This window comes from Durio zibethinus, chromosome 2 (assembly GCF_047325235.1).
Source record: "Durio zibethinus cultivar Kanyao isolate XHJ-2024 chromosome 2, ASM4732523v1, whole genome shotgun sequence".
NCBI lineage: Eukaryota > Viridiplantae > Streptophyta > Magnoliopsida > Malvales > Malvaceae > Durio > Durio zibethinus.
Window position 1 is genome coordinate 13,746,883 of NC_143163.1, and position 25,204 is coordinate 13,772,086.

The 25,204-nt window shown below is 28.6% G+C and overlaps 1 pseudogene; it reads right to left on the minus strand.

Annotated features, from left to right (window-relative positions):
• Nucleotides 1-4,525: 4,525 nt before the first annotated feature.
• Nucleotides 4,526-6,638, minus strand: LOC149520015 (uncharacterized; annotated as a pseudogene).
• Nucleotides 6,639-25,204: the final 18,566 nt, after the last annotated feature.

The following is a 25,204-nucleotide window of genomic DNA, read 5'->3' on the forward strand; positions in this document are numbered from 1 at the left end:
ATATAGACAAAAAAAAAAAAAAACAAAACAAAACATAATAAAGTAAAAGATATTTAATACCATTAAAACTACAAGTAAATTATTTATATACCACAAACTTGATATAAGTGAAAAACTAAAGCCATTGTACCAAGTCTAATAAAATAAACATTAATAAAACAAACATAGATAAAGGGTTACACCACCTCACTCTAAAAAACACAATCATAATTTTGCACCACCAAACATTTAAAAACCTTTTAATCACCTTAAAACTTCAATAGAACTATCAACAAGATAATCTTAAAAAATCTATAAGCGAACAAACAATTACAAAATCACCTCAATAAAAAAAAAAAAAAAAACATACATGCACCTATTACAAGCCCTTTCCAAAACCAAAATATTTTAATTCATACAAAATATCATAAGTCTTGAAAAAGTCAACAAGTGTAGCTACATCATATAACTAACAAGCTCGATGAACCCAACTCACTAACAGTATTCAATATACGAATCAAGTATCACAAAACACAACGGCCTTATTTTAACAAAGTGCATAACATCCAAAACAAAAGCAAATTCCCCTACAAACATAATGCTCCAAGTAAATAAATGATCCCATCATAAATTTCTACAAAGAAGCATCTGCATAGCATAAAAAAATCTAATTAGAATTCTTGTAAATTATCTTATATATACAGAAGATAAGAAGGTAATCATCCATTCATTTACCAATAAAAAAATTTTATAAATATCTTATTCATTCATATATATAAAAGATAATCATCCATTTATATATCAGCATAAATAATTTTATAAACATCATATTCATTAGTGTAATGCGTAATTGAATGAGAAATAACCTAATTTGCATGTGTAATCTACTCATTCTTTTAGTTTAAACCCAAATAATAACTTAATGAAACCAACTTAAGATTATTTTAGTCAACAAAACTATCATTAAACGAATATTTTCACTATAACATTCAAATATACAACTAGAAAGCATTTTTACATCATAAGAAAGCCTTTTAAAAAAAAAAAAAAAGTAAAAAAGCCTTTTTAAGGAAAAAAGAGCAAGCTTTAAATTATAGTGTAATTTAATGATTATGGTAAAGACGGTGGGTAATGTTTCAAGATCATAATTACATGATTCAAAACCTAAATTCAAAATTGATTTTGGCATTCTATCTAAGAAATAAGTATCAAGCAAAGCACTTCCCCATTTATATCATATGATGACGAGTTCACCATTTTCATTTTCATTAGGTTGATGACTTGAATTTCAAGAACAATTGTTTTCACATTTGATTTCTAGAGCACTACTAGCGTCAGGAACCTAAAATTAATTCAAAAAAAATTTCAACAAGATTCAAGATTCATGAGCAAGATGACAATTTGCATATATATATAAACTAAAATAGATATTATATATACCTATTTATTCATCATGTGAGTAATAGTATTCAAGATATCCATATTTTCATTAGGAAATTATCTTTTAAGTACCGATAAGATAGTATTTAAAGTTTCTTTCAAGTCTTTAATTTTAGTTTTCAACTCTTGTCCCTTTTTCTTATGCTGAACCAATTCAAAAGATGAAGGACCATATTGTTTAGATGAAATAGATACTGTACCCATGTAACAAACACGTCCTTTTCTCTCCAGTCCTTTAACTTTTGAATAAACATCATCTTTCCATGAAATCCCTTCAGAGCACTAATTTCACTCAAACTTTGTTTCATGAGTTTCTAAAATTGTAAATGAACATTTTAGTATAAAGAAACTGAACATAAGTAAAAACAAGTAAAACTAAATTAAATACCATAATTTCAGTTGTCTTGTCATTCACAACACTTTCATCTTTACATGTACAAAAAAAAATATACACCTCGATACATGATGGTGGAATTTCATTAGCTTTATGTTTCTATAAAGGTACAATATTAATTATTATAATGACAAAATCGCACATATAAAAAGTAAACTTCATATTCATTTAACTAAATACGACAAGAAAAATTGATATATGTACCAAGGTTTAAATGATCCTTAAGAATGATTTTGTTCTTATGCAGTGAGGCTTATCTAATTTTGAGCGGTTTGTTTTTTTTTTGTCTCACTTTGTTCCTTTAAACAAATGAATAAGAAAAGATATATTATAATAACTTTATAATTATTATCATAGTGTTCAAACAAAGTAAATTGTATATTTTGTAAACATTTACTTTCACTTTATTAGTCAACCAATGTGCAGCAAGAAACAAGAATTGACTTTTTTTTACTTGAGAATCATCAACCTTTGCAACTATTTCCTCCAGTGTCTTATGTTCATCATAAAATTTAGATTTCAATTCATTCTTCCATTGCCTATACTTAGTACTCATGTTTTTTAGTGCCCAAGACTTAATTTTTTGAAATATTTCTTCATCAACGAGCTCTTCAGAATTAGATTTGTGAAATTCAAACTTTAACTACAATTTGAAATAGGTAAGTGGAAAGAAAATGTCAATATATATTATATGAATTGCTACTATTAACTAGAAACTAAAAGATTATTGTCATGGCATTAGCTAGCAACTAAAACATTATCGTATTGATACCTCTAATGTTTTCTATATTTCTTCCTTCTTATCATCCAACATTTCATGTCAATTTGTATAATTAATTGGTGCAAAGCTAGGCATTCTCACCATGCTACCAATGAATCAAGTTAAAGAGTAAGATTTATCATCAATAGGTATAGCATCATCATTGACATTAACAACAACAAGCTCTCTTTTTTTCAAATCCCAAATATTAGCCATACGTGTAGGACCTCGAGCTTTTTTATATTGAACATTTCCTACATAGAAAAATTACATGTAAAGAAAGTAGTTAAATTCATTAAAAATTGTAATTGTATAACATTATAACATATAAAGAATTGTACTAACAAAATATAGTGTTTTTATACCTGAATTATGTTCAACTTGTTCATCTTGATCTTGATTATTTGTAGATTGAGAAATTGGTTCTTGAGATTCTTACAAAGGCTCATGTTGTGAAACTTTTGATCTACGAGCACATGTTCTTTAGATTGTGTTTGTAGTTGAGAACTAGAGGCACGATTTGCCCTAGTGATATTCAATCATATATGCTTTGCCATCTCAAGTCGATAATATACAAAATCTACTAAGTACAATATAACAGAGAACTTGATAGTGGCAAACGATATAAATCACAAAATACAATTTAATATATTACATGATCACACAAATTTAAGTAATTCAAGCTAGTAACACAAAAACAAAATATTAGTGAACTATGTCTTACATTGCAAAACCTTAACAACAATTTAAACTATTACATGGAATTAAAAAATGTCTTCCCCATTATGTTCATCTATGGGATCTACTTCTATATGGTCATTTTTTTATCTCTGATGTGACCTTCATTCCTTCATCATCAACTTCACTTCGAACCTAATTTCAAGTACCATGTGTGTCATCAAATTCAACATGAATTTTTCCATTTTCTTACTCTCTATATAAGGATGATTCATCACCCATATCCAATACATCTCTAAGTTTTGCATGCTTGATAAAAACCTAACCATTGTGTCTTTCATCCTTCACATAAAAAACTTTCTTAGCTTGTGATGCCAAGATAAAAGGATCATGAACCAAATCAGTTCCACTATAAGCTAGATGTGAAAAATTCACAAGAGTGAAACCAAAATTATCTTTCTTGCAACCTCTATTTATATCAATCCAATCATATTTAAATAACACAACTTTTATTCTACCAGTATAATTCAATTGAATGATTCTTTTAAAACCCCATAATAGTTAACTTCCCTCTTAATAGGTTGTGCATCTCTTGTATTTGCATAACTCATCATCTTGGTTGTTACAATAACCCCACTATTTTTAGTTTTCAAATATCTCTCATGTGCCTTGTTATGAAATCTAAAACCATTAATGATATAACCAGTGTATTTTCTAATAGTTTCAATTGGACCACGAACAAGTCATTTAAGTTGATTTGTGATGTTTGCATCTCCTTGTCAATCCAAATTGGTAACCTATCTAATTTCATATTTGGTTAAAATAATAATCTAACTATAAAAACTTTATTTACATATTCCAAATCATGATGTGTGACTTACATGATCACAAAACCAATCATTAAAAATTTCACTTTGTAACTTTTGTATCTCATATAACATAAGCTGAGGAGACCAATTATGCCTCTTAATAAATTGGTCATGTTTTTTACATGAAAATAATTCTTAGAAGACTATATAATATACCATAAAAAAAATTATCAAGATAATATGCATGTAGATAAGTGATCTTACATTATAAAAGAAGCAACCTTAGCAAAATTAAACAGCACATATCGATGTGCTAGAATCAAAGTTATAGCATCAAGTACAATTCATAAGACCCTTTTACACTTGTTAACATTAAAACCTTTATGTTTTAATGTTCCCAAAGGTCTTTCTATAAAAAAAATGAATGAATATTTCTTCCTCTACAAAAGGATTCTTATCTTTATTTCAGATGGGTCGATTAAAAATAGTTTCCATCCCATCAAAGTATCTTGAACAAAAAGTTATGCATTCATTTGCTAAGTAACCTTTTGCAATTGAACTTTCAAGATAAGCTCTATTTCGTATATATGATTTAAGAGTAAGGAAAAACCTATATAAATGAAAATTCAATAGAAAAGATCATTAACAAACATCCTAGTTGAATTTTAAAAAATAATCTATAACACTTTAATAGGATACATCCATCGATAAATGACTAGACAAAAAAAATTTGCTTCATTTGCCAAATGGATAACTAAATGTACCATTATTGTGAAAAAAGATAGAGAAAAAATCTTCTCCATTTGACATAAAATTGATATAGCTCAAGACTCAAGTAATTCAAGATTTTGTTCCTTGAAAACTTCAGAAAAAAGTTCTTTAAAAAAGGTACACAAATCAATAAGAACCAAGCACACCTTATTTGGTAAAGACCATCATATTGCTATAAGTAGGAACTCTTGCATTAAAAGATGACAATTATAACTTTTGAGCCCTATTAGCTTCCATTGTTTAAGTTGCACACAACGTGATATATTTGAAAAGTATTCATCTATAGTTTTCATTTTCTTAAGAATCTTTGGAAAAGAATTTTTTTCAATTAAGCTCATTTGATATGAAGCTTAAGGCAATTATTGAGTGTTAGTACCAAGACGAGTCTTAGGATGAAGAACACTCCTTATACCCATTTCTACAAGGTCAAGTCATATTTTGTAGTTATCCTTTGACTTCTCTTTTTACCTAATCAATGTACCAAGAATGTTACCATAAATATTCTTTTCTATATGCATCACATCAAGATTATGACGCAATAAAAGATATTCCTAATAAGGTAATGTGAACAAAATACTTTTCTTCTTCCATAGCCCATCTTCATTACCATTCTATTATTCAAACTATCTCAACACTTCACTCCCAAATGGTGGTAAAAGAATAATTTTAAATTCTTGAGTCCTATTAAATGAGTTTCTATCATTTCAAAACCTATGATTAGGTTGCAACCACCTACGATGGCACATGTTACAATATTTTCTACCATGTTGTAACCACTTAGATGTAGTATCAAATCCATAGTAAGAACATGCATACTCTCTCCTAATACTCCCAGACAAATTGGCATATATAGAGAAGTCATTAATGGTCCAAATTAATGATGCACATAGTTGAAAGTTTTGATTTTTTGAGGCCTAAAAAGTCTAAACACCAACTTCCTAAAGTTTTTGCAACTCTTCTACCAAAGAATATAGATATATATCTATATTGTTTCTAGGACCTTTTGGACCAGAAATAAGTAAGGAAAGAATAAAGTTTGGCTGTTTCATGCACATCTATAGAGGTAAATTATAAGGTATCAATATAATAGGCCAAGTACTATGTGTCACACTTATAGTTTTGTAAAGGATTAAAGCATCATAAGCCAATCCCGAGCCAATATTACGAGGGTCAAAGAAAAACTCAGGATATCGAGAATCTAATTTTTTCTAAGCTAGAGAATCTGCAGGATGTCTTACATGTCTATCCTTAGTATGCTTATATGCCAAGTCATCAAAGGAACAATTTTTAAAGACATGAATAACCTTTGTAGTCTTAGAATTAAATGAAACCAATGCACAATTTTAGCAACTTTTTTTTTTCTGACACCATATCTTGGGGATCACTTTCTATATCATTCAAGCTATTTTTCCACCTAGAAGTGCCACATTTTGAACATATTTCTTCATTTGCCTTATCCTTCTAAAACAACATGCAATCATTGGGACAAGCATAGATTTTTTCATATCCCAAACTTAAGGTAAAAATTATCTTTTTTAATTCTTGATAAGATCTTGGCAAGTTTCAAAACCTTTAACAATGTATTGAAAGATTTATTTGTCTAACCATTAAAACACTTAATGTGGAACAAATAGATTATAAATAAAAATTTTGTGAAGTTTTTACAATTTGGATAGAGTTTCTCCTCAACATCTTTAAGTAAACCATAAAACTTGTCACTATCAATTCTATGACCATGGTGTTGCTCTTCAGTAGTAGCTCCAACTTGTATGTTATCCACATGACCATTCATAGCTTTTTCAGCCATTATATCATGTAATAAATCATGAATGTCAAGATCGAGCCCTCTTTTTTCATCATTAGTTGTTTCAGTAGGTAAACATACATCCAAGACCTCCCCGTGAAATACCCATCTAACATATCCTTTAAGAAAACCATTACATATTATGCGATCAAATGCATCTCTCCTACAAACTCTAAATGTGTTGACACATTTAACACAAGGACACCAAAATTTTCCATCTTCAGATGATATTGTAAAGGCAAAGTATAAAAAACTAATGACTCATTTTATGTTTTCTTCACTGGTTCTTGGCGTGAGATTTATCTACACCTTATCCATAGAATATAAGATGATTTGCCCTAGTAATAAATTTATATTTAATTTTAAAACTTAAATAAAAACAATAGCATTTAAATTTAGCACTAAATAAAATTTGACTAGGTAAGCATAATGTCACATTTTCATTAAGAATAATATTTTAGACTTATCTTTATAATTAAACTTATGTATTTTTTGGAAAAGCACAACCAAGATTAGTTTTGGTTCAATAAGCAAGAGAAAAGCAAAGAATAGAAGGAAAATAGCTCAAAATAAAAATAAGAATATTTAAAAGAACTCACAATTGCAAAAAGACAATTTTAAACCTTGAAAATTTAAACAAGGATTTTAGCTTAAAAGTTAAAATGATCAAATGAGAGGGACAGTGAGATGAGATAAGCTTTAGGTGAGGTAGGGACTGAAAGGCAAGGTAAGGACGGTGGGAATAAAATTTTCACTACTTTTGTTTTAACAAGTTTAGATTTTTTTTAAAAGGTTTTTATTCCTAAGACGTGGGAACATAAGGTAAGGATGGTGGATTATTGAAGGCATTTTTTGCTAGAAAATGCCTTGAATAATCTCTAAAAAATCCTCGTATCTAGTTATTATGGCATTTGTGATAAAAAACGCATTAAATAATCTCTTTCAATTTTTATGAGAGAATTATTAAAAGTATTTTTTTTTACCAAAAACGTATTCAATAATTCTTAAAAATTTTTTATTAGGGATTATTGAAGGCATTTTCTGTCAAAAATAGCTTCAATAATCTCATCCATTTTTAATGAGGGGATTAATCAAGGTGTTTTAACCCAAAAAATATCTTGAATAATCCCTTACAAAAAAATTAAATACGGTTATTGAAAGTGTTTCTAGCTAAAAATGCCTTGAATAATCCATTTATATTCTTTTTAGTGGATTAATCAAAGCATTTTTGACTAAAAACACCTTGAATAATCTCCTCTAATTTTTTAGAGAGGATTATTCAAGGTGTTTTCTACCAAAAAACACCTTTAATAATCCCATCCTGCTTTTTGGGGATCATTTTAGGTATTTTGTGATAAAACGTCTTGAATAATCTCCTTCAGGCATTTATGACAAGATTATTAAAGGCTTTTTTGTGCAAAAAAAGACTTGAATAATCTCTAACAAAATATTGAATGAGGTTATTGAAGGCATTTCTGGCTAAAAATACTTTGAATAAATCTATGATTATTGAATGTATTTTTGACCAAAAATGTCTTTAATAATCCCCTCCAATTTTTTTGAAAGGGATTATTTAAGGCATTTCTACCAAAAATGCCTTTAATAATCTTCTCCCATTTTTTTGGGATCATTCAAGGTATTTTATTAGGGTTAGTCAAGATATTTTTGATAAAAAATACCTTGAATAATCCTCTTTAAACATTTATGAGGAGATTATTAAAGGCATTTTTACCCAAAAAAATGCCTTAAATAATCTCAAACAAAATGTTGAATGGGGTTATTAAAGGCATTTTTGGTAAAAAATACCTTAAGTAGATCCTAGATTATTGGCCAAAAACACATTTAATAATCCCCTCCAATATTTTGGAGGGGATTATTCGAGGTAATTTCTTCCAAAAACGTCTTCAACAATCCCTTTCCATTTTTTTTTGGATCATTCAAGGTATTTTTATAATAAAACACCTTAAATAATCCTCTTTAGGTGTTTACGAAGAGATTATTGAAAGTATTTTTTGTCAGAAAATACCTTGAATAATCTCTAAAAAAATATTAAATACGGTTATTGAAAGCGTTTCTGGTTAAAAATGCCTTGAATAAATCTTGGATTATTGAAGGCGTTTTTGGCCAAAAACGCCTTTAATAATCCCCTCCAATTTTTTGAAAGAGATTATTCAAGGCATTTTCTATCAAAAACGCTTTCAATAATCCCCTCCCATTTTTTTAGGATTATTCAAGGTATTTTTGTGATAAAATGCCTTGAATAATCCCTTTCAAGCATTTACGACAAGATTATTGAAGGTGTTTTTGCCCAAAAAATATCTTGAATAATCCCTAACAAAATATTAAATGGGGTTATTAAAGGTGTTTCTAGGAAAAAATGCCTTGAATAATCCCCTCTAAATTTTTAAAGGGGCTTATCTGAGACATTTTTCACCAAAAATGCCTTTAATAATTTACATTTTTTATTAGGATTATTCAAGGCTTTTTTACCCAGAAAACACCTTGAATATTCTCTTACAAAAAATTAAAGGTATTTTTTTTTTGTAAAATGCCTTTACTAATCATTTTTAAAATTCATTCCCCTGTCTTGAACTTTGAAATCCCAAACTGCTATTACAAAGAATGATTAAAAGCTATATTGTAACCAAACCAAAACTCCTAAACCCATTTAGTTTGCCTTTTGGTTTTTCTATCTCTCTCGTTGCCGTCGACCTTCAACAACTGAACGCCATCGCACCTCTGTTTTTACCATATGTCCTTATTTTATTTGTTTTTTGTATTATTTATATTCTTTGATATATGTATTTTTTTTTGTTCCTTACTATATATATATATTTTATTCATTCCACCATCACCTTAGTCGTCTAATCTCCCATCATTGTGTGTATGATGTTTCTTTTTAGTTTGGTTTAAATATTGTGATTTGCTAAATGGTACTGTAAAAATTGTGTATATTTTTACACATCATTTGTTTCACATGGATTCTTATTTAAGGTGAGAATCATAGAATGGCTTGTACTCTTAAAATATTATTGGTTTGAGGATGTTTTACGTATATTGGTATAGTAACTATAGTATGATTATTACGTACTGTGTGAAATTTAGAGAGACTTTAGTTATTTCATATAATTATGATCAAAATTATAGGTATTATGAAATTCAAACAACATACTTCTCCTACTACTGAACATAAAGAAGACATACCTGCAGTGAAAAAAAGAAAAACAAAGGGACGAAATAAAAAATTCAAGTGACTAACACAAAAATTCATGTCGACTTCAATCAAAATGGGCAGCCTATGTCTGATAGAGCAATCAAGTTGGCTAGTCATATTAGAACGGTCGTTCGTAGTAGCATTTTTATTACGTACCATAATTGGTGACAAGTCCCTGATGATCTAAAGGATCGTATATGGGAGTCGGTTGTGGTATATTTATTCAATTATTTCATAAAATTTGTTAAATGATCATCTAATTGAAATTCAATGTGTTCATACTAATTGTGTTAAATTTATTAGGAATAGTTTGACATCCCAATTGAATGTAAAAAGGCTTGTGATGCAATTGGCTGAAAAAGCATTCAGAGACTTTAAAAGCAAATTGACAACCCAATATATTTTACCATTTACTGATTATAGTAATGTCTTAGCTGTTCCACTTTCGTCATATGTAGATGTTATATGTTATCAAGAATGGACTAATTTTGTTCAAGATCGGCTATCAGAAGAATTCTTGGTACGTATACCCATTACAAAAAATTGTTTATAAGATTTTATGTAATATATTCGATATCTTAATATAAGATTTATGTAATTTCTTTCTTTTCTAGAAAATCAAAGAACAACAAAAGAACATTCAAGCCAAACAAGTATATCACCATCGAAAATCAAGAAATGGTTACATAAATGTCAAGTATGAGCCTGTAAGTATTCATACACTTGATTTATACTCATAAATGAATATTTTTGAACATTCATTTAAGAGATTCTGATTTTTATATAATGTTAATTTATTAGGAATCATCTAGCTTTGGCATTAAGTTTCTAGATAAGATGTGTGAAAACAAGGATGTATGCGGAAAGATGGATCACTTACAGATAAAGCAACCAAAGAAATGACTAAAAAGATTATATGTATAATTGCTTATTATAGTACATATGATTGGCTTTGTGCTTGTATACATGACTCTATACTTGTATAGATTTATTGTTACAATCCATCTTATTATTATCTTTCAGGATGATTTTGCTACTAGAATTAAATTCGGTGACTAGCAACCTATTATGGTGAAGATCCTTTGCCTTTAGCATTAAAAGCGAAAGAAAGACATAGCCGAGTTCGTGGGGTTGGTAGATTTGTGCTACCATCAAAGTTTTTTTATAATCAACCCAAAACCCCTTAAATGACGAATGAATAATATAAAGTAATCATTGAGCAATAATAGCAAAGACTTGATGACCAAGAGCAACACTTGAATGATCAACAACAATGATTTATAGCTTTGGAGGTGATGTTGGTAGCAATGCAGCCTAGCATGCTTGTAGGCCAATCGTATAGCATCATCCAGCTAGGACAAGCTTCTGTTGTAAGTCATGCAGGAAACCCAACCTCTGGTACTAGTCATAAAGTATGATTTTGTTTATTCACTTAATTTTATTTATTTATTATATTTATTGATATGGTTTTAATTCTTATATTTCATTATATATTGTAGTAGGATGTTGGGACTCAGAGGATGACCCTTGCTTAGGTTGTTATTGATGTGTTATCTAATTATGCATTTGATCATTTATCTGAAGGAAATTACATTATTGTTGAGTCCGAGCATGGGTTATTTGATCATCCATCGATTACTTACCTTGGAGATCCTGAGATTAAGGAAATTTGTACCTTAGATAAAATATTAGCCACTGATGTTGTTGTCTATATGAGGTTAGCTTGTAAATTTAAGTATATAAAGTCAATATGTATTAATCTATATTACAGTATATTACTAACTAGTATTGTTGATTGTTATCGTGCAGCTTCCTATATAAAGAGATCAAGGCGAGACCAATGACCCATAGATTTAAATTTTTTGACCTGAATTTCATTAGTGAGCAGAGTGGCACTGCCATTTTTCATGATTGTCATGTGGGTCAATGCTTGCAAAAATGAGTCGATTATTTTTTGGTCCCGTATAATGCTACGTAAGTTATATTCATACAAATAATTATTTCAACCTTACTCGAATATGAGATGATTCCTAATTTAAGTATATCATTCTTATTATCTTACGGTCATCATTGGCAGCTTATTGTAATTGATACCAATTCCTTAACACCATACTTATTTAATTTAGCGCAACCGGTGAAGCCTAACCTTGATATTCAAAATTTTATAAAGAGGTATTACATGTTATTATATTATCTTGTGTTTCTTCATAATTACTTTTATTTTTGTATTAAGTACTTTTTTTTGTTCAACTTAGGAAAATATCTGTAGTTGATAAGAAAGCAAAGATAAATTGGGTGTCATTATCGGTAAATATAAAATTTATTCTTTTATCCTGAGTTTGTTTAGATAAATGTTTCCTAAACCCACTAAATTTATTTTTCAAGTATCTTGTCCACTAGGATACACTGAATGTGGATATTATGTCCTTCGTTTTATGGGGGAGATAGTTTTATATGATTTTATGACCACACCATTCAAATTTAGTATTAATTCCATACAATCGTAATATCTTCCAAAAAAAAAAGCTAAACTTAGTTCTCGTTTATTAACATTTACTTCTGATTTTTTTTATAGTTGGAGAGTAAAGAAAGCTTCACGATAGATGAACTTGATGAAGTCCATAAAGAGTGGGCTGAGTATGTATTATCATTCGCAACAACTTGAGGTTGGAGATTGTTGGTTAGATGTAAATATCTGTATTTCATTTTGTATAATGTTTTTAACATGTCATGTTAAATGGATAATTTAAATTTCTAGATTAGGATATTGGTTTAATATTATTGGCATATATTTGTTTTATATCAATTGGCAGCTTATATGAATACACATATATTGAGTACAATTATTTGAAAAAAGTATATTTATATGACAACGTTATCAGTTGTAAATTCAAATGTGTGGTCAATTTATTAAAATACTATAATGTTTGTTATAGACACCTATTTGTGTCCGAGGTCAATCGGACCGTGTTCAAGGTTAATTGGACTGAGTTTAATTATTTTTGTTATATTATATTTTATTATAGTATTATTATATCATATCATTATTATTATTAGTATATTATATAATATTATATCACATTATTATTATTATTATTATTATTTTTCCCTTTTCTTTTCTTCTTGATCGGTGATCCAAGAAATTGAAATTTGGGGATTCAATGTAATCAAAGGCCTTAATTCATAATCAAAGGCATTACAAATTCAATCCAAAATATTAGCAAAGAACTTAGACCTAATTTCAGGTTCGAACAGAATCCAATCCCAAGATCCAAGCCTATGATTGATTGGATCTTGGGATTGGATCTGTCTGTTTCCTAAATTTGTTTTAAGGTTGCCTATAAATTGAACTAACATTATACATAACAAATAAAAGTTGATTTGAGGGGGAAATGGTCACTGGAAGGGGAAGGAAAGCTTTGGAAAAATTTTAGGTGTGGGTTTCAGTTACTGGGATTTTTGGGTTTTGGAATTTTAGATTTTGATTGCTGGGGTTTGAGTTGAAGTTTATGGGTTTATATTTAAGTTCCTGGGACTAGGTTTAGGTTTCTGCGAGTTTTTTGAGGAGACCTAGGCAAATTTTGGGGAATCTGGAAAAATTTTAGGATTTCTAAGATTTTTTAGAAAAAAATGGGTTTTGGGAAGAACTATGAATTTTTCGATGAATTTTTCGACAAAAGGTTGAATCTTTTAACCATATTCTGACTAGTTTTTCAGAAATCAGTAGGTTTTTCAGTTTTCGATGAAAATTTTTTTATGGGTGTTTTTAGGGTTCTAGAGAGAAGTCAGAGAGAATTGAGGCTAGAGAAAGAGAGAGCAAAGGGTTTTATGAGAAAAAATGTTGAAACTTAGCTTATATAGTGATCGAAACGACAGCGTTTTGGGAGGCCCTCAGACCCATGTATGACCTGCTAACTTATGCATCGACCTGCGAGTTGACCCGACCTGAATCGCAGGTTTTTTTTATTATTTTCATTTTATTTTTTTATTTTATTTTTTAATCTATTTATTTGATTATCTTAATTTTTTATTTTATTTTCATTTTTTTAATTTTGTTGGTTTTTATTTAAAAAAATCTTTTCTTTTTGGAAAACAGAAGAAGTAAGGAATAAATAAATAATAAATAAATAAATAAACCTTTTCCCAATAAGTTTAAAATTAAAAAAATAAATATAAAAAAATATTTACAAAATAAATTCATGAATTCTACCAAATTATTAGAGAATTTTCATGGACTAAGTTTTTAAAATGAAATTTACCAAACTATTGGAAAATTTCATAAACCATTTTCTCGAAAATCATATTGAGAGAAAGATAAAAAATAATTTTATCCTCCAAATAATTGGAGGATTGCTTTTTAAATTAAGTCTTACCAAACTATAAGGAGACTTAATGAAATTTTCAAAAATGTTATAAGCATTTTTAATAAAATCTCATCAACCTATTAGGAGATTTGCCTCAAAATAAGTCATACCAAACTATTAGAAAATTTTACCGATTTTCTTGAATAAAATGAATTAATAAATCCAATTACAGAGCCTTTTTAGGGTAGGACATTAGTCCACATGAATACTCTCGATGTGAGAGAATTATCTTAAATTGCTACCAAACAATTTTAAGACTAGTTTTCAATATTTAATATTTTGGTAAAAACATAAACATTTTTTTAGGCTTAGATAATTTGGAATCAAATTTTTATCGTCTTTGGATAGGCGATGTAGGGGTGCTATAACTTTTTCCACGTATAACTATTCTCTCGAACCTAAACTCTGGTTTTGTAGATTAGGATCTACTATTTAAAGAAACTTGAATTAATCTTGAGACTCCTCTTTAAATATGACAGATTTAATCAGGTGGCCAATCATACCTAAACAAAAAAGAATTGTGGTGACTCCTGTAATCTATGTCTAACGGTAAATCATGGATCCATATGTTATGACAGTTGGGGACTGCATAGGGGGTATCGAGAGTCAAGCCAGTAAACAATTTCTTATTGTCCAAGCCTTACCTAATAAATTTGAAATTTATTTTCTTTTTATTTCTTTTCATTACTTATGTTTGTTTTAGTTATTCATTGTATATATCTGTCATTCATTTGCATGTGCATAACATAAAGCTCTCCATCCAAGCTCACCCTTAGGAGGGAATGAAGTACTTATGCCTTCGTGAGATTTCATGTCTCCACATGGGCCTACAAAACACTTCTACTCAAATTGAACCCTTTCCATTCGTAGCCTATAATGGGTAAGGATCAAGGTGCCTTACTAGTCTATAACGGACAATGATATAAGGAACAATTTGGAAATCTTTTAGAAATAATTCAAGCCACATATAGTTAACCTTAAGGGTCTGAACTTAGATAAAGCCATGCCTTCCCCTGTGTTAAAAAAACTGGAATAAGATACATGATTGGATGTTTATTTTCATATATTTTTTGTATTCATTTGTATACTAACCATGTATGTTGGTTTTTGTATATTATTCTTACTAATCCTTTTCTTTATCATGCATTCACATCATAAGGAATTTCTTCACAAAATATTTTTAATAAAGAAAATCTCAATTATATCCATGAAAAAGCCTAGGCAAATCTTCTATTGGTCTAAAAAAAGAATCTGAAAAGTTGAAGCTTGCAAACAAAATGTTAAAAATGGAAATCCAAACATTAAAGCAAGAAAAGGATGGGTGGAGGAATTTGTGCATTGACATTAATACAACAACGTCATCCATTAATCAAGAAGTGGCCCAACTTTTGCAAGAAAATAGACAATTACAAGCAAAACTGCAAGAAAAGGACGTAATGCTCTTTGAAGCACAAAAACACATCTAAATGCTAAATGGAGTAGTGATAGGAGTCAAAGCACAAATCAAGGTTATGACTGAATAATATGAGCAAATGAAAGAAGCATATATGAAAACACATAACCAGTTGAAGTACTTGCTTGACCGAATCATTGTGGCTGTTCACAAAGCCAAGGACATGGTAGAAATTATTTAAAAATGGAAAGCATGGGTGCCATTAGTGGAAACACACGGTCAAAAATTGATAGATTTCCTTAGTGAAATACAAAGCCAATATCAATGAGCCATGGGTTTCTTTTCCCAATAGTTCTAGACTTTTCACAGATGTAATGTTAGATTTGATTAAAAATAACTTTTAATTTAATAAATATTTTATTTGATAACAATTACTATGTGGTAAATTTTTTTTATTACATTCATGCACTTTTGTTTTAATACTTGTTCTCATGTATAATTTGAGAGTCCCTTGGACATCATTTTTAAATTTGCACATTGTGGGGAATCAAGGTTCAAGGATAGCTCAACATTAGTACTACACTCAGGCTAGAGCTAGAAAGATAGAGCAAGATAAGGTGGACTGATCTGAAAGGTTAGAAAAGGCCCAGGAAGTAATTGAGGGGAAGCTAAGCAAGATCCTTGAAGCTTTTGAAAAAAATAAATAGAGGGAAAGTGGTAGAAGAAGACATCTCACATGAAGATATTAAACCATTGTATCTTTCAGGTTTCACTTTGCATCAGGCCCAAAGCATTCCAAACTTTCAGTAACAATAAAACATATTTTCAAATTACAATCAAGGGAATGTTCAAAGCTATACCAATCTTGTTTTCACTGAAAAGATAAATGTGCCCATTCAAATGCCCAAAATGGATAAGACTAAAAAAGAAATGAAATTACAAATGGTTGTATCCTTTGAGGACTTTAAAATTGATCAAGCTATGAGTATAATCAAGAAAAGATTACGGGTTATAGAAGGTATTAATTTCTATGGATCGATGGATGCTGCTAACCTTTGTCTGGTTCCAGATGTTATGATTTCTTCAAAATTCAAGGTACCAAAATTTAAGAAGTATAATGGTACCAAGTGTCCCATTACACATATCACAGTATATTATCGTAAGATGGCAGCACATGCCAGCAATGAGAAGTTGCTTATGCATATTTTTTAGGATAGCTTAACTAGATCTACTGTAATGTGGTATGTTCAACTGGATAAAACTCACATAAAATAATTGAAAGATCTAACTTGGTCCTTCATAAACCAATACTATCAAATCATAGACATGGTTTCTTATCACCTTCATTAAAAGGAATGGAAAAAAAAAACATCTGAGTCTTTTAAGAAATAGGCTCAAAGATGGCAAGATATTGCTACTTAGGTACAGCCTTTCCTAATAGAGAAAAAAATGACAGTGCTATTTGTAAACATTCTAAAGTCGTCTTAATATGAGAAGATGATAGGGAACGTGACTAAGAATTTTGTCGACATGGTGATTTTAGAAGAGATTATCAAAAATGACATCAAAAGTGGCAAACTGAAAGAAAAAGAATCATTTGCTGCTAGAAAGATGCCTAAGAAAAAAGAAAGTGAAACTCGAGCTATGAGTTTCGACAGGCAGCAATCCATAAACTACCTTTAACCAACTTATCCCATATATCATTCTTCTAAGTCATGTTCTATTGTACCTTATCAATCAACTCCATGATCTTTTTATCCATTCCCTTTTAGGCCTTCAATTTATCCCACTACCCTAACAAGTGGTGTACAAGAATCATGAAATAGGGAACCTCCCTATCCTAAATGGTATGACTCCACTGCTCACTGTGATTACTATTTTGACGGGTTATTCCACTAAAAATTGTATCTTTTTGAAATGTATGATGCAAAGTTTGATTAAAGAAAGACTAATAAAATTCAATACTGATGGAAACACTATATCCAATGCCAGTGATAACCCATCACCCAATCATCTAGAGGCATAATTTTGGGAGAGATAGATTGGAACTACTTATCATCTTGGACTACTTGAGAATATGGATATTCTTTTATGTACTTTAGATTTCATTTTGTTTTTTATTATTTTAATAAAGTGACTGGCTTGATGCATTTTCATGATATTTTTCTTTTATATGAATACACATTATTTACTTTTAGCTTCTTATACCTTTTTTCATTCGGAATAATGAATATTCAAATGGTTATGACAATAATTCAAGATTCGACTTTGAAAACACCATTTGATTGATAAATTTGAGATTGTTATTCCATTGGGACTACTAAATAAAAGGATAAATTTAGGGAAGATTTTCAAAAGTAATGCAATATATGATTCTTGTAATTATCCTTTCATAAATTTGCTTTTAATTAATAAATATTTTTCATTGAGAGTATTCATATTCGAAATGAGAAATGATCATCTTTTTTCTATCATTCAAAAAAGGTAAAGTTATCCATTTGATAGGGCAAAATATCAAAGTGTTCCACATGAAAAAATAATCCTTGGTTTAATTACCCTGCAAATACAATTTGGGCTTATTTTATCCCTTTCTTTGGCACCTTTTATCCTAGCCTACACTACACCCCTTAAAAGTCCATTTTGATTGGATGTGAATGCTCGAATTAGGGAATCATGCATTGAATTAAGGTAGACTTACCATCGAATTGTTTGAGACTTTGATCAAAGTGTCACCGATGGATCAAAAGAAAAAGAAATGAAAAAATGAAGAAGAGGTGAACCCCAAAAAAAAGGGGCAAAAAAAAAGAAGTAAGAAAATACAAAAAAAAAATAAAGAGGAAAAAAGGGAAACTTAGACTGAAATCCAAAAGGATGGTTTAAGTAAAAATGAAAACACAACTCCATATGAAAGTCCCAAGAAAAAGGATGATATTGATGAATCACGTTTTTGAAGGAAAATTCTGAATTAGAGTTCAAAATTGTTTACATAGTCACAGCATTTCACCTGAGTTATTCTTAACTATACCATTTTTTTTTTTATAACAAAGACCCATTTTTTCTCATCTTTTACCAAATGAAAATACCTTGAATGAACTAAGGAAATGTATCATGGTTGTCACTGATTTGAATGATGGCAAATAAATGAATGACATTTATCATAAAGAGTTCTCCATTCTTTTGAAAAAAAATCCAAGATGAGGTAAATGAAAGAAGCACGAGAGATTTATAAAGGGGGTAAACAAGGTGACCCAATGATGAATCTAGTGATAGGATGGTTGACATGACCTGTGAGTCATGACCAAATAAGAAGACAGACATGGATCAGTTGATAGAATTTATCTTATGATTGTTAATACTAAGAAGCTAAGAAAAACTAATGAGTCTTGAAAATCTTGTCACCATAATTGAAATTTCATGACATCAGTATTATATACATTGTTTTTACATTTGTATCCTAGATAGGACATGCATTTGCAACGTCGCATTATCACTTATCACTCATTTCGATCTTGACTCAGTCCAGATCATTTTTTTGACTTACAATTTTATCTCAGTCATTCATTTTCGACCTTAACTCAACCCAAGTCGTTTTATCCTTATACTCGTAGTTTCATCCTGATCACTTGATCTTGGCTCATCCAGATCATTTTCTTGACTTGTAGTTTTATCTCGATCATTCATTTTAGACCTCAACTTGGTCTTGGTCACTTTATCTTTAAACTCGCAGTTTTGTCTCAGTCACCTGATCTCAACTCAGTCCAGATCATTTTTTTGACTTACAATTTCATCTCAATCATTCATCTTAGATCTCAACTTGATCCTCGTCACCTTTAAACTGTGGTTTCATCTCGGTCATTCAATCTTGGATTAGTCCAGATCATTTTACTAACTCGTAATTTTATCTTAATCATTTGATCTCAGCTTAGTCCAAATCATTTTTTTAAGCTCGTGATTTTCATCCTAGTCATTCATTTTCAACCTCGACTCGATCCTGATTGCTTTATCTTTTAGACTCGTGGTTTCATCTCGATCATCCAATCTTAGTTCAGTCCAGATCATTTTCTAGACTCAAGGTGTCGTTTCAATCATTTAATCTCAGCTCAGTCCAGATCATTTTCTTGACTTTTTTATTTTGACCATTTTCCTAACCTACGGTTCAATCTTGGTCATTTGTACTCACTAATTTGACTCTTGAAACGAAGTGGGTGTCTATATCTTTGCATTATCCCTGTCTAATAAAGATATGTAAAGAGAGACAGTTGTAGACACCCATCTATGTTCGGGGTGAATCAGACTGTATCCAAGGTTAATTGGACCGAGTTTAATTATTTTTGTTATACTATATTTTATTATAATGTTATTATATCATATCGTTATTATTATTAGTATATTATATAGTATTATATCATATTATTATTTTTTTTCTTTTCCTTTCTTTTTGAGTGGTGATCTAAGAAACTAAAATTTGAGGATTCAATGCAATCAAAAGCCTTAATTCATAATCAAAAGGGTTACAGATTCAATCCAAAAAATTAGAAAGGAACCTAGACCGAATTTGGGTTTCAGACAGAATCCAATCCCAAAATTCAAGCTTGGTATTAATTTTGTTTGTTTATTAAATATGTTCTAAGGTTGCCTATAAATTGAACTAACATTACAGAAAACAAACAAGAGTTGATTTGAGGGGTAAATGGTCACTGAAAGGGGAAGTAAAGCTTTGGAAAATTTTTGGATATGGGTTTCGATTACTGGGATTTTTAGGTTTTGAAATTTTAGATTTTGATTATTGGGGTTTGATGTGAAGTTTATGGGTTTAGATTTAAGTTCCTGGGATTAGGTTTAGGTTTTTGAGAGTTTTTTGAGGAGATCTAGGTAAATTTTGAGAATCTAGAAAAATTTTAGGATTTCTAGGATTTTCTAGAAAAAATTGGGTTTTGGGAAGAACTATGAAATTTTTGATGAATTTTTTGGCAAAAGGTTGAATTTTTCAGCTACGTTATGGCTAGTTTTTTAGAAATCGATGGGTTTTTTAGTTTTTGATTGAAGTTTTCGGTGGGTGTTCTTGGGGTTCTAGAGAGAAGTTAGAGAGAATTGAAGCTAGAGAAAGAGAGCAGAAGGTTTCTGAGAAAAAATGCTAGAACTTGGCTTATATAGTGACCTAAAATGGTAGCGTTTTATGAGACCCTTAGACCCGTGCATGAGCCACTAACCCGTGCGTTGACCAGACCTGAATCGTAATTTTTTTCCATTTTCATTTTATTTATCAATTTTATTTTTTTAATCTATTTATTTTATTATTTTAAAATTTTATTTTATTTTCATTTTTTTTAATTTTATTGGTTTTTATTTTTAAAAAATATTTTCTTTCTAGAAAACAGAAGAGTAAGGAATAAAAAATAATAAATAAATAAATAAACCTTTTCCAAATAAGTTTAAAACTAAAAAAAATAAATATAAAAAAATCTTTACAAAATAAATTCATGAATTCTACCAAATTATTAGAGAATTTTCATGGATTAAGTTCTTAAAATGGAATCCACCAAACTATTGGAAAATTTCATAAACCATTTTTTTAAAAATCATATTGAGAGAAAGATAAAAAATAATTTTATCCTCCAAACGATTGGAGTATTGCTTTTTAAATTAAGTCTTACCAAATTATAAGGAGACTTAAAAAAATTTTCAAAATCTTTATAAACATTTTTAATAAAATCCCATCAAACTATTGGGAGATCTGTCTCAAAATAAGTCCTTCAAACTATTAAGAGATTTTACTAATTTTCTTGAATAAAATGAATTAATAAATCTGACGACAGGCCTCTTCAAGGTAGGACACTAGTCCCCGTAAATATTCCTTAGATGAGAGAATTATTTTAAATTGCTATCAAACTATTGTGACAATTTTAAGACTAATTTTTAATATTTAATATTTTGGTAGAAGCATAAACATTTTTTTAGGCTTAGATAATTTGGAATCAAACTGGTACCATCTTTGGATGGGCGTTATGGGTGTACTATAACCTTCCTCACATATAACCATACTTCTGAACCTAAATTCTAATTTCATAGATTAAGATCTACTATTTAAAGATACTTAAGTCAATTTTGGAACTCCTCTTTAAATAGGACAGATTCAATTAGTTGGTGAATCACACCTAAATTAAAAAAAATGGTGGTGACTCTTCTAATCTATGTCTAACGTTAGGCCTACGAATCCATATGTTATGACATTCGTAATGTAAATTTCAAAATGGCCAGTTTTTTAGAAATCGATGGGTTTTTCAATTTTTGGTTGAAGTTTTCAGTGGGTGTTCTTAGGGTTCTAGAGAGAAGTCAGAGAGAATTGAAGCTAGAGAAAGAAAACAGAAGGTTTCTAAGAAAAAAATGCTAGAACTTAGCTTATATAGCGACTTAAAATAGTAGCGTTTTATGAGACCCTCAGACCCGTGCATGACCCACAACCTGCGCGTTGATCCAACCCAAATCGCAGGTTTTTTTTTCATTTTCATTTTATTTATCGATTTTTATTTTTTAATCTATTTATTTTATTATTTTAAAATTTTATTATTTTAAAATTTTTATTTTATAGATTAAGATCTACTATTTAAAGATACCTAAGTCAATTTTGGGACTCCTCTTTAAATAGAATAGATTCAATTAGTTGGTCAATCACACCAAAACAAAAAAAAATGGTGGTGACTCTTCTAATCCATGTCTAACGGTAGGCCTACGAATCCATATGTTATGACATTTGTAATGTAAATTTCAAAATGGAATTCGTATTATCACATATATAAACCAAATGTTTTCTGAATACAAACCTACAACTAACTTGCATTTTCCCATTTTTTGTCAAGTCAAATGGCTTAAATTAAAGACGTTTTTGGTTAGAAACGTCTTGACTAATCCTCTTTAATTTTTGTGAGTAGATTGTTAAAGGCATTTGTGGCTAAAAACACCTTGAATAATCTCTTTCAATTTTTTAGATGAGATTATTAAAGGTATTTTTGGTGAAAAAAGCCTTTAATAATCCCCTCACTTTTTTTTTGGATTATTCAAAGTGTTTTTTTGTGAGAAAATGCCTTGAATAATTCCTTAGAAAAAATTGAATGGGGTTAGTCAAGGCATTTCTGGCCAAAAACACATTGAATAATCCCTTTCAATTTTTATGATGGGCTTATTGAAGGCATTTTTAGCCAAAAAATGCCTTAAATAATCGCTTACAAAATATTAAATTGGGTTATTGAATGCGTTTCTAGCTAAAAATATTCAAAGCATTTTTGACAAAAATTACCTTCAATGATCCATGAATTATTCATTTAGAGGAGATTATTCAAGGTGTTTTCTGTTGAAAACGTCTTCAATAATCTTAGCGTTTTTTTTTTTTGAAATATTCAAAGCATTTTTGCCCAAAAAACACCTTAAATATCTTTTACAAAAAATTAAAGGCTTTTTTTGGTCAAACAGCTTGCGATCATTTTTAAAATTCATTCCCATTTCTTAAACTTTGGAATCCTAAACTGCTAATACAGTGAACGTTAAATATTATTTTATAAAAAATTTTTACAAATAACATAGAAAAATATTTATATGAATATAAATACTACTATATATGTAGATTATTTATAATTTGACTTTAGATCTAGAACGATTTTAAAATTTTATGAAACCATATTAAAACTAAAATATTAATTGAAACCAAATTAATATAATATTTAAATTTTAAAAAAATTTTAGTCTAATATTTAATTATAAATTTATTAATTAATATAATACTTACAAATTTTATTTAAAACTTATTATCATTTAAAATTAATTAAGTTACAAATTTTATTTATTAATAATTATAGCTTTTATCAAATTATAGTTTTTGAAAATTTTTATTAGAGGAAAATATTATGAATTAATTTTTTTAAAAAAATTAGAAATAAATATTTTTTAGCTTATACTAATGGTTATTATAACCGTCAGTACATAACATATTTATACTAATAGATATTTATATACCATCAAAAAAAGTTTACCTATATCGAATGATTTACAAAATGTTGGTATAAGCACTCTGTCTATATTGACAGTAAAAAAAATTCGTAAATATAGATACTTTTTACTTATATAATTTGATCGTTAATATAGATAAATGTCAGTATATAGCATACTTACACTAACGGATAGTTATATACCGTCATAAAAAGTTTATCTATATCGAAGATTGTATAAAATGTTGGTAAAGGTATAGTATATTCTAATGATATTAAAAATCTAACAGTAAGCGTCTCTTTTATTTACGCAATTTGATCGTTAGTATAACCAAATGTGAATATATGAAAAAATTTTTGTAGTGAAAATTTAGTGTTATTTACATGAATAAAGCATGAAACTCAAAGGTCAAATTAAATAAATATAAATAATATAACAATTATTAAATGTAAAATTATTTAATTTTACATCAATGTAAGGAAATCTCTCTTCATATACATACACACACACAAAAGATAGCAACCTATGCATTGCTGTAATTTATTATTTTATTATCTAATATATATTACAACAATAAAAGATATATTTCAAAATGTAAAATAAACGTAAACACCCTTTTGACATATTTCAAATATCTAATATATTTTAAAAGTGAACAAGTTACATTGAGTAGAAATAAAAAATATCATCTTTTCCACAATTAAAAGAGGCAAATGAAACTCAGTTAAATTATGAATTAACCCACAATCTCAAATAAAATCGTTCACTCATTTCATCTTTAAAAAGTAAAAGAAATAAAAGAAACAAAGTTACTAATCAGTTGTTGTGATTTATTTCACATTTTTCATTATAATATTTACTATTAAATCAAAATTATAATGTAATGATAATATAATAAAAATATAATTTTTATAATTGGAAAAAAAAAACATACTTGCATTATATGAGATATTGCAAAATAACTTGAATGAAAAATGAGTAGTCAAATAATCATTAAATAAATTACAAATTTGGTGATTTCTTCCCAGACAGTATTTTTTTTTTGTTCAAGTGGATTCTTCAAACCACAAGAAAATTGTTCTTTTTCCAAGTTTCAACAAAAAGGGAGAAATTAAAAAAATGCAAAAAAAAAAAAAAAAAATAGAAAGGAATTTGAGAGAAAAAAAAGATAAAAAATTAAAACATGAAATTTAGCGACCAATATCTATTTAAGAGATCACTTATATCGATGAATGTACCCATTAAACCTTTCAATAGAGAGAACTAATTTTTTTTAAATTAAGTGAAAAAATATTTATACTAACAATCAAAAGTTAAATGAATAGATTTTTTTAGAGAATGAAAATTGGAAGTAATAAAATAGATAATAATAAATAAGAGAGACAATCGATTACTTACATGAAAAATTTAAATAGTGCAAATTCATTTCCTCTCAAGCTTTAAAGACTCTTTCGAAAATCCATTAACTCTTGAATAAGGAAATAGAACAAATTTTTTTTTTTTGAAATAAATGAAAGATAAGTACATATATTGAAAAGGTAATAGGCAAATAATGGAAAATAAAACATTATTGACTCTAAACCCTAAAGGATGAACCATTTAAAAAAAAAAATTAAAC